This window comes from Cetorhinus maximus, unplaced genomic scaffold (assembly GCF_964194155.1).
Source record: "Cetorhinus maximus unplaced genomic scaffold, sCetMax3.hap1.1 HAP1_SCAFFOLD_4180, whole genome shotgun sequence".
In the NCBI taxonomy this organism is placed as follows: Eukaryota; Metazoa; Chordata; class Chondrichthyes; order Lamniformes; family Cetorhinidae; genus Cetorhinus; species Cetorhinus maximus.
This window is the reverse complement of record NW_027600084.1, coordinates 1702-15023: the sequence shown is the minus strand read 5'-3', so window position 1 is coordinate 15023 and position 13322 is coordinate 1702. Positions and strand designations below refer to the sequence as shown.

At 55.3% G+C, this 13322-nt stretch overlaps 1 long non-coding RNA gene across 1 annotated transcript; it reads right to left on the bottom strand.

Moving 5' to 3' along the window:
* Positions 1–2856: 2856 nt before the first annotated feature.
* Positions 2857–13074, bottom strand: LOC144678395 (uncharacterized). Its single transcript, XR_013576076.1, has 3 exons — positions 12782–13074; positions 12609–12724; positions 2857–2958 (listed from the first exon to the last, which is right to left on the bottom strand). It is a non-coding gene; the product is annotated as an uncharacterized LOC144678395 (long non-coding RNA).
* Positions 13075–13322: the final 248 nt, after the last annotated feature.

The window sequence follows — 13322 nt, the reverse complement described above, 5'->3', positions numbered from 1 at the left end:
TCTCTCTCCCCCCCCCTCTCCTGCGGACAGCTGTTTTCATTGCCCTGGTATGAGGAAGTACAGATGTGAATAAAGACGTAAACATGCTTTTTTCACCCTTGTTCTCTGAGAAGCGATGGGAGGGATTTGCACAGGGAGAACTTAAACTGCTGAAGCGAGGCACATTGTAGATAGGGACAGATTGTCGCCAGTAACTGTCGGGGTCACAACGGTCACTGGTACAAAATTAAACCCCAGAGATTTCGAGTGAGACAGCAGGAGATTGATGCACAGAGAGAGAGAGAGAGAGAGCAGCTCTCCCTCAGCACTGGCCCTCTGACAGTGCGGCGCTCCCTCAGCACTGACCCTCCGACTGTGCGGCGCTCCCTCAGCACTGACCCTCCGACAGTGCGGCGCTCCCTCAGCACTGACCTTCCGACAGTGCGGCTCTCCCTCAGCACTGACCCTCCGACTGTGCGGCGCTCCCTCAGCACTGACCCTCCGACAGCGCGGCGCTCCCTCAGCACTGACCCTCCGACAGTGCGGCTCTCCCTCAGCACTGACCCTCCGACAGTGCGGCTCTCCCTCAGCACTGACCCTCCGACAGTGCGGCGCTCCCTCAGCACTGACCCTCCGACAGTGCAGCTCTCCCTCAGCACTGACCCTCCGACAGTGTGGCTCTCCCTCAGCACTGACCCTCCGACGGTGCGGCTCTCCCTCAGCACTGACCCTCCGACAGTGCGGCGCTCCCTCAGCACTGACCCTCCGACAGTGCGGCTTTCCCTCAGCACTGACCCTCCAACAGTGTGGCTCTCCCTCAGCACTGACCCTCCGACAGTGCGGCGCTCCCTCAGCATTGACCCTCCGACAGTGCGGCGCTCCCTCAGCACTGACCCTCCGACAGTGCGGCTCTCCCTCAGCACTGACCCTCCGACAGTGCGGCTCTCCCTCAGCACTGACCCTCCGACAGTGCGGCTCTCCCTCAGCACTGACCCTCCGACAGTGCGGCTCTCCCTCAGCGCTGACCCTCCGACAGTGCGGCTCTCCCTCAGCACTGACCCTCCGACAGTGCGGCGCTCCCTCAGCACTGACCCTCCGACAGTGCGGCTCTCCCTCAGCACTGACCCTCCGACAGTGCGGCTCTCCCTCAGCACTGACCCTCCGACAGTGCGGCTCTCCCTCAGCACTGACCCTCCGACAGTGCGGCTCTCCCTCAGCGCTGACCCTCCGACAGTGCGGCTCTCCCTCAGCACTGAGACCGAATTAGTGTGGCAACATAGATTATGGGACACAACCCCGTGGAGTGGCAGTTGGAACCCAGCAAGAACTTGGGATCCTGAGCCAAGAACACCTCATGTACTATCTGTCGCTTGGCAGTAAAGAATTCCAATGATGTCCAAAGGACAGACATGTTGCCAAAGATTTTCACCTAACACCCATGAGGACAAAGAGGAGAATTTAGCCCCCTGTTCGATGTGACTCTGCGATTGGGCAGCGCTTTTGAACAATCCTCACTGCGCTAATAGCTACACTAACAACCAGTTTAAGGTAATCTGCCCTCGCAATGTGGCTCATTTAGGCTTGCTCGATATCACTTGCATATTCATGTGCAGCGACCAGTCCTCTGCATACAAAAGGAATACGTCCAAGCCTTTGGCCTGGTTTTGAATTAGCCCGGAGCTCGGGGGAGCCAATTGTTCCCCCTCGCTTTCTCCGTGGCAACGCTTCAGCCAATCGGAGGCAACTTGCCAGCCAATCAGCACCTATTTCTCCTGTGGTATAGATAGTTGTGATCCTCTGAAATTTGGTATTCTTTCATTTGTCCTGATGAGGGCTAGGCCCCAAAAAAAGCTTCAGCAATGAGTCTCTCTGATCTACTTGACGTCTTTGCCCTTGCCAGTCCTGTTGTGGAAGTTGAATCCATTTAATAGGCCTCTCCTTCCCCCATCCTCCACCAGGCCGCGTTCTTTTAGCTACAGGCGTACCTAACCCACATTGGCGCTGCAACTCCGGAAGAGTTGGCCACAATTGGAACTGGGCTACACATAGAGAACCATAGAACACTACAGCACAGAAAACAGGCCATTCGGCCCTTCTAGTCTGTGCCGAAACATTATTCCGCTCGTCCCGTTGACCTGCACCCAGTCTGTAACCCTCCAGACCTCTCCCGTCCATGTATCTATCCAATTTGTTCTTAAAACTTAAAGAGTGAGCCCACATTTACCACGTCAGATGTTAGCTCGTTCCACACTCTCACCACGTCTCTGAGTGAAGATATTCCCCCTAAACCTTTCCCCTTTCACCCTAAAGCCACGTCCTCTCGTGTTTGTCTCTCCTAATCTAAGTGGAAAGAGCCTACTCGCATTTACTCTGTCTATACCCCTCACAATTTTGTAAACTTCTGTCAAATTTCCCCTCATTCTTCTACGCTCCAAGGAATAAAGTCCTAACCTGTTTAATCTTTCCCTGTAACTCAACTCCTGAAGACCCAGCAACATCCTAGTAAATCTTCTCTGCACTCTCTCAATCTTACCGATATCCTTCCTGTAGTTATAAATAATTATTATATTATATATAATAAATACATGTAAATACTGTGGTTACAAGAGCAGGTCAGAGGCTAGGAATCCTGAGGAGAGTAACTCACCTCCTGACTCCCCCAAAGCCTGTCCACCATCAATAAGGCACAAGTCAGGAGTGTGATGGGATACTCCCCACTTTGCCTGGATGAGTGCAGCTCCCACAACACTCGAGAAGCTCGACACCGTCCAGGACAAAGCAGCCCCCCCGGCTCGATCGGCACCCCATCCACAAACATTCACTCCCTCCACCACCGACGCACAGTAGCAGCAGCGTGTGTACCATCTACAAGATGCACTGCAGAAATTCACCAAGGCTCCTTCGACAGCACCTTCCAAACCCACGACCACTACCGTCTAGAAGGACAAGGGCAGCAGACACATGGGGAACACCCACCACCTGAAAGTTCCCCCTCCGAGCCCCTCACCATCCCGACTTGCAAATATATCGGCTGTTCCTTCACTGTCGCTGGGTCAAAATCCTGGAACTGCCTCCCTAACAGCGCTGTGGGTGTACCTACACCACAGGGACAAAATCCTGGAACTCCCTCGCTAACAGCGCTGTGGGTGTACCTACACCACAGGGGACAAAATCCTGGAACTCCCTCCCTAACAGCGCTGTGGGTGTACCTACACCACACAGGGGATAAAATCCTGGAACTCCCTCCCTAACAGCGCTGTGGGTGTACCTACACCACACAGGGGACAAAATCCTGGAACTCCCTCCCTAACAGCGCCGTGGGTGTACCTACACCACACAGGGGATAAAATCCTGGAACTCCCTCCCTAACAGCGCCGTGGGTGTACCTACACCACACAGGGGACAAAATCCTGGAACTCCCTCCCTAACAGCGCCGTGGGTGTACCTACACCACACAGGGGACAAAATCCTGGAACTCCCTCCCTAACAGCGCTGTGGGTGTACCTACACCACACAGGGGACTGCAGCGGTTCAAGAAAGCAGCTCACCCCCCACCTTCTCGAGGGGGCAACTAGGGATGGGCAATAAATGCTGGGCCCGGCCAGCAATAGCCACATCCCGTGAACGATTTAAGACAATAAAGAGGCTGATTAAAATGGCCTCACAAGTTCAACTAAGTCAAAAGGAAAGTCAGGATGATGGAGAGAGTGGCGTAGCGCCAATCCACTTCAGTCGGTCATCTGTAGAGAGAGGGACCTCGATTCAGGGGGTTCGCCCTCTCAGCTTGGGGGAGGTGGTCAAACGCTGACCTTTGACTCTTCGGGGTCAGCTCCACGGTCCGAGACAGGGTGACCCGCCTACCCCCTGATCTCCGAGGGAGGGGTGGGGAAATGGCGGCGAAGGCACCTTGCTCCCTGAAGGCCGGGGCCCCTGCAAGAGAGTTCCTGCTTTGTTCAAATCTTTCGTGCCACTCGGAAGCGATTGCAGAGCGCTGCATCAGCAACAAAACCACCACCATCAGCAGGAGCTGGCCATAAACTGGGATGTAAAATTACTACCGCACCCTGCTCTTTATCAGCCAGCTCGGGAGACTGCGGTGCTGACTCTACCGAATCTGATCACCGACCCAGCACTTACCCAGTCTGACCCTCGACCCCGCGCTTACCCAGTCTGACCCTCGACCCAGCGCTTACCCAGTCTGACCCTCGACCCAGCGCTTACCCAGTCTGACCCTCGACCCAGCACTTACCCAGTCTGACCCTCGACCCCGCACTTAGCCAGTCTGACCCTCGACCCTGCACTTACCCAGTCTGACCCTCGACCCAGCGCTTACCCAGCCTGACCCTCGACCCAGCACTTACCCAGTCTGACCCTCGACCCTGCACTTAGCCAGTCTGACCCTCGACCCAGCGCTTACCCAGCCTGACCCTCGACCTGGCACTTACCCAGTCTGACCCTTGACCCAGCGCTTACCCAGCCTGACCCTCGACCCAGCACTTACCCAGTATGACCCTTGATCCAGCGCTTACCCACTCTGACCCTCGACCCCGCACTTACCCACTCTGACCCTCAACCCAGCGCTTAGCCAGTCTGACCCTCTACCCGGCGCTTACCCAGCCTGACCCTCGACCCAGCACTTGCAACAAGGCATAGACATTGTCAATGCACCCCCACCCCTCAACCTCCTCCAGCCCCTACACCCCTCACTATCTCTGTAACCTCCTCCAGCCCCCTACATCCCTCCCTATCTCTGTAACCTCCTCCAGCCCCTACAACCCTCCCTATCCCTGTAACCTCCTCCAGCCCCTACACCCCTCCCTATCTCTGTAACCTCCTCCAGCCCCCTACACCCCTCACTATCTCTGTAACCTCCTACAGCCCCCTACATCCCTCCCTATCTCTGTAACCTCCTCCACCCCCTACAACCCTCCCTATCCCTGTAACCTCCTCCAGCCCCTACACCCCTCCCTATCTCTGTAACCTCCTCCAGCCCCTACACCCCTCCCTATCTCTGTAACCTCCTCCAGCCCCCTACAATCCTCCCTATGTCTGTACCTCCTCCAGCCCCCTACATCCCTCCCTATCTCTGTAACCTCCTCCAGCCCCCTACAAACCTCCGTATCTCTGTAACCTCCTCCATCCCCCTACACCCCTCCCTATCTCTGTAACCTCCTCCAGCTCCTACAACCCTCCCTATCTCTGTAACCTCCTCCAGCCCCCTAGAACCCTCCCTATCTCTGTAACCTCCTCCAGCCCCTACACCCCTCCATATCTCTGTAACCTCCTCCAGCCCCTACAACCCTCCCTATCTCTGTAACCTCCTCCAGCCCCTACACCCATCCCCATCTCTGTAACCTCCTCCAGCCCCTACAACCCTCCCTATCTCTGTAACCTCCTCCAGTCCCCTACACCCCTCCCTATCTCTGTAACCTCCTCCAGCCCCTACAACCCTCCCTATCTCTGTAACCTCCTCCAGCCCCTACAACCCTCCCCATCTCTGTAACCTCCTCCAGTCCCCTACAACCCTCCCTGCCTCCGTAACAACCCACTACGACCCTCCGAGATCCCTGCGCTCCTCCCATTCCGGCCTCTCGCGCGTTCTCCCCGATTCCCATCGCTCTGCCATTGGCCTCTGGCTGCCTGGGGAGGTCCCTGGAATTCGGGAATTCTGTCTGGGACTTCACTCTGGAACTCCCTCCCTAAAGCCTCTCCGCCTCTCTCTCCCTCTCTCTCTCTCTCTCTCTCCCCTCCTTAAAGACGCTCCTCAAAACCTACGCCTTCGGCCGAGCTCTTCGTCACCCATCTCTGGCCATTCCACCTGAGGCTTGCTGCCGAATGTCACTTGAAAATGGCTCCCGTGAGGCACCTTGGGATGGTTTAGGAGGGGGATCGAGGCCATACAATGCCAACGTGTTGTAACACGGGGCAAAGGAAAGACCTTCACTCGTGTAGCCCCTTTCACCGGATGCCCCCCCGAAGGATTTAACGGCCAACGAGGTGCTTTTGCAGTGCGATCACTGTTGCATTGTGGGAAACGCGGCAGCCATTTTGTGGCACAGCAACGCTCCCACAACCAAATGACCGGGTGATCTGACGTTGGGCTGAGGGGGGGGTGGGGGTGGGTGGGGGGTGTAAATATTGGCCAGGACGCCGGGAGAGAACTGCCCTGCTCTTCTTCGGGGGAGCACCTTTTATGCCCCCCCCACCCCCCCCCTGAGGGCTTGACGTCTCAACAGGAAGACAGCGCGGCACTCCCTCCCGCGCGGCACCGGAGCGCAGGCGTGGGGTTTCCTGCCCATGCCCCTGGAGTGCGACTTGACCCCCTGAACCCTCGGGCTCGGAGGCCGCCCCACTTCGCCACCCCCCCCCCCCCCACCACCGATGGAAGCCTACCCACCCCCTCCTCCCTGCCAGGTCCCGAGTCCGGGCCTAACCGTTGGCTCCAGCGCCGCAGCCTGGCGCGGTTAACTCAGCCCCCGGGGTCTTTTTCTTTTGGCGTTCCAAAGGGGGCGCCGGGTACCAGCCTTGCCCGCGGTGCCCGTCAGCCCCAGGAACGGCCAATGGCACAACCAGACGGGGCAACCTGAGAGAGCACGGAGCCCGGCCAGCATCTCCGCCATCAAAGTACCGCCTCGCCCATCGAGGGTACGACCATCAGGGACAGGAGGAGGCCATTCAGCCCCTCACGCCCCCTTCCGTCGTTCAATGAAGCTGCGGATGACCCCGTATCCGCCTCCATTCTACTGATTGTCTCGTGGGATGTGGGCATCATGGCAAGACCAACATGTGTTGGCCATCCCCAATTGCCCTTGGCCTGCTGGGCCATTGGGAGAAAAGTGATCGCTAATGGAATAAAAGGGACAGAAGCAACGTGGATGCAAAATTGGCTGAAAAACAGGAAGCAGAGAGTAATGGCCAACGGATATTTCTCGGGCTGGAGGAAGGTTTGTAGTGGAGGTCCCCAGGGGTCGGTATTGGGTCCCTTGCTCTTCCCGATGTATATCAACCATCTAGACCTTGGTGCGCAGGGGACAATTCGAAACTTTGCGGACGATGTGAACCTTGGGAGAGTTGTGAACTGCCAGGAGATGGGTGTGGAACTTCAAGAGGACACAGACAAGTCGGTGGAGTGGGCAGAGAGGTGGCAGATGAAGTTCAATGCGGAGAAGTGTGAGGTGATGCACTTTGGTAGGAAGAACGTGGACAGACAATATCAAATAAGGGGTGGAGTTTTGAAGGGGGTGCAGGAGCAGAAAGACCTGGGTGTATACGTGCATAGATCATCGAAGGTGGCAGGAGAGGTGGAGAGAGCAGTTAGTAAAGCATATAGTATCCTGGCCTCTATCAATAGGGGCATAGAGTGCAAGAGCAGGGAGGTTATGCTGAATTTATGTAAGACCCTTGTTAGACCTTAACTGGAATATTGTGTACCGTCCTTGGTACCATATTATAGGAAGGATGTGAAGACGTTGGAGAGAGTGCTGAAGAGGTTTACAAGGATAGTCCCAGGGATGAGGAACTTCAGCTATGAGGATAGATCGGAGAAGTTTGGACTGTTTTCCTTGGAGAGGAGAAGGCTGAGAGGAGACTTGACAGAGATGTCCAAAATCGTGAGGGGGCTGGACAGAGTCGATAGGGGGGACACCGTTCACACTCGAAAAAAAAAAGGATCGAGAACGAGAGGGCGCGGATTTGAAGCCGTTCGCCAAAGAGGCAACTGTGACGCGAGGAGAAAAACCTTTCCACACCGCGAGCGGTTCCGGGTCTGGAACGCACTGACCTGGAAATGCTTGGGGGGGTGGGTTGGGGGGGGTGGAGACAGGTTCAATCGGGGCATTCAAGAGGGCATGAGGTGATCATTTGAACAGAAACAATGTGCAAAGGGGGTGCGGGGGAAAAGGCGGGGCCACGGTACGAGGTCATCCTGGTCGTTTTGGAGGGCGGGCGCCGAGACGATGGGCCGAATGGGCTCCTTCTGTGATTTCGGCGGGCAGTCAAGAGTCAACCGCATGGCTGTGGGCCTGGAGTCATGTGTAGGCCAGACCGGGTAAGGTCGGCAGATTCCCTTCCCCGGAGGGCATCAGCGAACCAGATGGGTTTTTTTTTTTTATGGCGGCCATTGATGGTCAGCATTACTGGGATTTGTTCCAATTCCGGGTTCTTGGGAGCTGAATTTAAATTCCACCAGCTGCCGTAGGAGACTGATTGCATTGCCTCTGCAGGGGGCCAGCACGAGCTCAATGGGCTGAATGGCCTCCTCGTACGCCGCAGTGACCAACATTTCCGCCAATCTCAATTTCCAAATCCTGCTTCTCCGGGGCGGGGAGAGAGGGCAACATTCCCACTCCCCTTTGTGTGAGGGGACGTTTCCTGACATTCCTCAGATTCATTCCTGGGAAGCAGGGGTCGCTGGCCGGGCCCAGCATTGATCGCCCATCTCCCTAGTTGCCCCCTTGAGAAGGTGGGGGGGGTGAGCTGCCTTCTTGAACCGCTGCAGTCCCCTGTGGTGTAGGTACACCCACAGCGCTGTTAGGGAGGGAGTTCCTGGATTTTGTCCCCTGTGTGGTGTAGGTACACCCACGGCGCTGTTAGGGAGGGAGTTCCTGGATTTTGTCCCCTGTGGTGTAGGTACACCCACGGCGCTGTTAGGGAGGAAGTTCCAGGATTTTGTCCCCTGTGGTGTAGGTACACCCACAGCGCTGTTAGGGAGGGAGTTCCTGGATTTTGTCCCCTGTGTGGTGTAGGTACACCCACGGCGCTGTTAGGGAGGGAGTTCCTGGATTTTGTCCCCTGTGGTGTAGGTACACCCACGGCGCTGTTAGGGAGGAAGTTCCAGGATTTTGTCCCCTGTGGTGTAGGTACACCCACAGCGCTGTTAGGGAGGAAGTTCCAGGATTTTGTCCCTTGTGTGGTGTAGGTACACCCACGGCGCTGTTAGGGAGGGAGTTCCAGGATTTTGTCCCCTGTGGTGTAGGTACACCCACAGCGCTGTTAGGGAGGGAGTTCCAGGATTTTGTCCCTGTGGTGTAGGTACACCCACAGCGCTGTTAGGGAGGGAGTTCCAGGATTTTGTCCCTGTGGTGTAGGTACACCCACAGCGCTGTTAGGGAGGGAGTTCCAGGATTTTGTCCCCTGTGATGTAGGTACACCCATGGCGCTGTTAGGGAGGGAGTTCCAGGATTTTGTCCCCTGTGATGTAGGTACACCCATGGCGCTGTTAGGGAGGGAGTTCCAGGATTTTGTCCCCTGTGTGGTGTAGGTACACCCACAGCGCTGTTAGGGAGGGAGTTCCAGGATTTTGACCCAGCGACAGTGAAGGAACGGCCGATATATTTCCAAGTCGGGATGGTGAGGGGCTCGGAGGGGGAACTTCCAGGCGGTGGGTGTTCCCCATGTATCTGCTGCCCTTGTCCTTCTAGATGGTAGCGGTCGTGGGTTTGGAAGGTGCTGTCGAAGGAGCCTTGGTGATTTGCATAGAAACCTAGAAACTAGGAGCAGGGGTAGGCCATTCGGCCCCTCGAGCCTGCTCCACCATTCATCATGATCATGGCTGATCATCCAACTCAATAACCTGCTCCCGCTTTCTCCCCATATCCTTCACCCCAAGAGCTATATCTAACTCCTTCTTGGTAACATACAATGTCTTGGTCTCAACTACTTTCTGTGGTAGTGAATTCCACAGGCTCACCACTCTCTGGGTGAAGAAATTTCTCCTCATCTCAGTCCTAAATGGTCTACCCCGTATCCTCAGACTGTGACCCCTGGTTCTGGACTCCCCCACCATCGGGAACATCCTTCCTGCATCTACCTTGTCTAGCCCTGTTAGAATTTTATAGGTTTCTATGAGATCCCACCCTCATTCTTCTGAACTCCAGCGAATATAATCCTAACCGACTCAATCTCTCCCCATATGTCAGTCCCGCCATCCCAAGAATCAGTCGGGTAAACCTTCGCTGCACTCCCTCTATAGCAAGAACATCCTTCCTCAGATAAGGAGAGCAAAACTGCACACAATATTCCAGGTGTGGTCTCACCAAGGCCCTGTACAATTGCAGCAAGACATCCCTGTTCCTGTACTCGAATCCTCTGGTCATGAAGGCCAACATACCATTTGCCTTCTTTACCGCCTGCTGCACCTGCATGCTTACCCTCAGTGACTGGTGTACGAGGACACCCAGGCCTCGTTGCACCTTCCCCCTCTCTCAATTTATAGCCGTTCAGATAATAATCTGACTTCCTGTTTTTGCTACCAAATTGGATAACCTCACAGTCGCTGCAGTGCATCTTGTAGATGGTACACACACACTGCTGCCACTGTGCGTCGGTGGCGGAGGGAGTGAACGTTTGTGGATGGGGTTGGCCTGGCTCAAATTTTAAGGTTCTGCCCCCTCTTGTTGTGGACGGCAGCCCCCGCTCCACTCCAACCAGGGGCAATAGTTTCCCTCGACCTACTGAATCAAATAACCAAACCCTCGACAGGATAAGATGTACGATCATGAGAGATAGGTGCAGGAGTAGGCCATTCGGCCCCTCCGAGAATGCACCGCCATTCAATAAGATCGAGGCCTTAAGTCCGCCTCCCCCACCTGGCTCCCCCACACACGGCCCTCGGACTCAAAAACCCCTCTAACCCGGCCTTGACGACACTCGATGACCCAACCTCCACTGGCCTCCGATGGAGAGAGACTTCCACAGGCTCAAGACCCTCCGAGAGGAGAAATTCCTCCTCATCTCTGCCTTCAATGGGAGGCCCTTTGCTCTGAAATTGTCCCCTCTAGTTCTAGATTCCCCCCAATGAGGGGGCAACACCCTCCCATCATCTGCTCTGCCGAGTTCCCTCAGGATCTTGGTTTGACCGGGTGGTTAACAGTTGAGGTTGAGTGTCTTGGGCTACAGGAAGATAAAGACGGGATTGTCGAATGGGCAGATAAGTGGCAGATGGAATTTAACCCTGAAACGTGCGAGGTGATACACTTTGGAAGGAGTAATTTGACAAGGAAGTATTCAATGAACGGCTTGACACTAGGAAGTTCTGAGGAACAAAGGGACTTTGGCGTGTGTGTGTCCATAGATCTCTGAGGGCGGAGGGGCATGTTAGTGGGATGGTGAAGGCACATGGGACACTTGCCTTTATCAATCGAGGCACAGATTACAAAAGTAGGGAGGTCATGTTGGAGTTGTATAGACCATTGGTGAGGCCACAGCTGGAGCACTGTGTGCAGTTCTGGTCGCCACATTATAGGAAGGATGTGATTGCACTGGAGGGGGTGCAGAGGAGATTCACCAGGATGTTGCCTGGGATGAAACATTTAAGTTATGAAGAGAGGTTGGATAGACTTGGGTTGTTTTCGTTGGAGCAGAGAAGACTGAGGGGCGACCTGATCGAGGTGTACAGGATGATGAGGGGCATGGACAGGGTGGATAGGGAGCAGCTGTTCCCCTGAGTTGAAGGGTCAGTCACGAGGGGACACGAGTTCAAGGTGAGGGGCAGGAGGTTTAGGGAGGGGGATGTGAGGGAAACCTTTTTTTACCCAGAGGGTGGTGAGGGTCTGGAATGCGCTGCCTGGGAGGGTGGTGGACTCAGGTTAGCCTCACGTCCTTTAAAAAGTACCTGGATGAGCACTTGGCACATCATAACATTCAAGGCTATGGGGCCAAGTGCTGGTAAATGGGATTAGGTAGGTAGGTCAGGTGTTTCTCACAGTGTCGGTGCAGACTCGATGGGCCGAAGGGCCTCTTCTGCACTGTGCGATTCTGTGATCTCATATGTTTCGATAAGAGATAACATTGAATTGTCTTTAATAGCTCAATTAAATTGTCCTTTATCACTCATCTAATCATCTTTATAACTCAAGCGATTGCAAAGCCTGGTCTTTGCATCTTGCCCTCGGAGTTTAACCCTTTCACGTTCTGAGTTGCCCTCTGCTCTGCTCTAAGCCACTCTCAGTTACCGCCTCCATGTGTTTTCCCCTTCGGGGGGAGGGGGGCAATTAGGGATGGGGGAGCATGGCCGCCCTCGCCAGCCACGCCCAGCTTTGCCAGAAAGGCGAATACGTTTTGGAAGGCGGGCGACCTATCAGAATCCAGGGACAAGCCACCAATAACCGCCAACCCAATTAGCGCCTCCACTGGGGGAAAGGGGGCGGGAGAAGGCCATTTTCATGCCAACATGGCTGTTCTGCATGATGACTCCCACCCTCCCCATGCCCATCTTAACTCCCGGTTCCCTGATACCCAACTCTTAACGTGGCGACAAGAGCGGGTCAGAGGCTGGGAATCCTGCGCCGATTAACTCACCCTCTGACTCCCCAAAGCCTGTCCACCATCTACAAGACACAAGTCAGGAGTGTGATGGGATACTCCCCACTTTGCCTGGATGTGTTGCAGCTCCCACAGCACTCGAGAAGCTCGACACCGTCCAGGGCAAAGTAGCACCCCCGCTCGATCGGCACCCCATCTACAAACATTCACTCCCTCCACTACCGACGCACAGTAGCAGCAGCGTGTGTACCATCTACAAGATGCACTGCAGCAACTCACCAAGGCTCCTTCGACAGCACCTTCCAAACCCACGCCTGCTACCATCTAGAAGGACAAGGGGCAGCAGACACATGGGGAACACCCACCACCTGGAAGTTCCCCTCCGAGCCCCTCACCATCCCGACTTGGAAATATATCGGCCGTTCCTTCACTGTCGCTGGGTCAAAATCCTGGAACTCCCTCCCTAACAGCGCTGTGGGTGTACCTACACCACAGGGGACAAAATCCTGGAACTCCCTCCCTAACAGCGCTGTGGGTGTACCTACACCACAGGGACAAAATCCTGGAACTCCCTCCCTAACAGCGCCGTGGGTGTACCTACACCACACAGGGACAAAATCCTGGAACTCCCTCCCTAACAGCGCTGTGGGTGTACCTACACCACAGGGGACAAAATCCTGGAACTCCCTCCCTAACAGCACTGTGGGTGTACCTACACCACAGGGGACAAAATCCTGGAACTCCCTCCCTAACAGCGCCGCGGGTGTACCTACACCACACAGGGGACAAAACCCTGGAACTCCCTCCCTAACAGCGCCGTGGGTGTACCTACACCACAGGGGACTGCAGCGGTTCAAGAAGGCAGCTCACCACCACCTTCTCAAAGGGACAACTAGGGATGGGCAATAAACGCTGGGCCCAGCCAGGGAAGCCCACATCCCCGTGAATGAATAAAAATAAACAAGTCCCTCCTTAAATGGGGAAGCCAAAGCAATACATGGTACTCTGGTGAAGTTAAACCGAGGCCTACATTAGGTTAAAGATCCAAGAGCCACAGTTAGTCGGGAGTTTCTCTCTGCTCT